This window comes from Penaeus monodon, chromosome 31, assembly GCF_015228065.2.
Source record: "Penaeus monodon isolate SGIC_2016 chromosome 31, NSTDA_Pmon_1, whole genome shotgun sequence".
Taxonomy (NCBI): domain Eukaryota; kingdom Metazoa; phylum Arthropoda; class Malacostraca; order Decapoda; family Penaeidae; genus Penaeus; species Penaeus monodon.
In genome coordinates, this window is record NC_051416.1 from 30,309,417 (window position 1) to 30,310,121 (window position 705).

The 705-nt window shown below is 39.3% G+C and overlaps 1 protein-coding gene across 1 annotated transcript in view; it reads left to right on the top strand.

The window, feature by feature from the left end:
- LOC119592949 overlaps window positions 1-705 on the top strand; it is a 10,856-nt gene that overhangs the window by 6,613 nt on the left and 3,538 nt on the right. The window lies entirely within an intron of this gene.

Sequence of the window (705 nt, forward strand, 5' to 3'; positions counted from 1 at the left end):
TCAGCCGAATGGAAGAAAAATAGCAATTAGGCAGAATATTTTCAATATAGTTCATCCGTTCCCCATGCATGTGTACGCAGAGAACAATATTGTTCACGTTCCTGTAGAAGATTTGCATCGTGCAGTTCTCGTTTTATGAACAATTCGGCACACAGCGCGCGCAGAGCCTCCATGTAATATTCACGGCCAAGCAATGTAGTGGGCTCGACCTTGTCAACAATATCAAAGAAATTACGAAAACATGGTGCACGGGAGGCTTCACCAGGTCAGCTGTCGGGTACTTTTTAATTTTATGGATGTCAAAAACACGGTGGTTTTTTGCTTTTATTATTATTCATTAGCCAACCCATTTCCATACGATTTGATATTACGAATATATATATATAAAAATATGAGGAAAAGATATCAAAGTAGCTTTAAATCATCCTCTCAATTGGTTTTTATTATTTCATAATCCCATTAATCCTCATACAAATCCCCTTCGAAATTAATCACGAATAACCATTAGCTCCATTATTCTAAATGTCAAAAACCTCCCGAGTCCCTGAAGCCCAGAGCAGTAGAGGTGAAGCTCCTGCACAACAGCCTTTCGAGGGTTTTTCTTTCCTTTTTTTTAGGTAAGTTTCCCTCCTAACGACCAGCAGTCCTGTTGAATTTTTACTTTACATGGATTAGTCCCTGAACCTTGCGGTGTTTCCCTTCCGA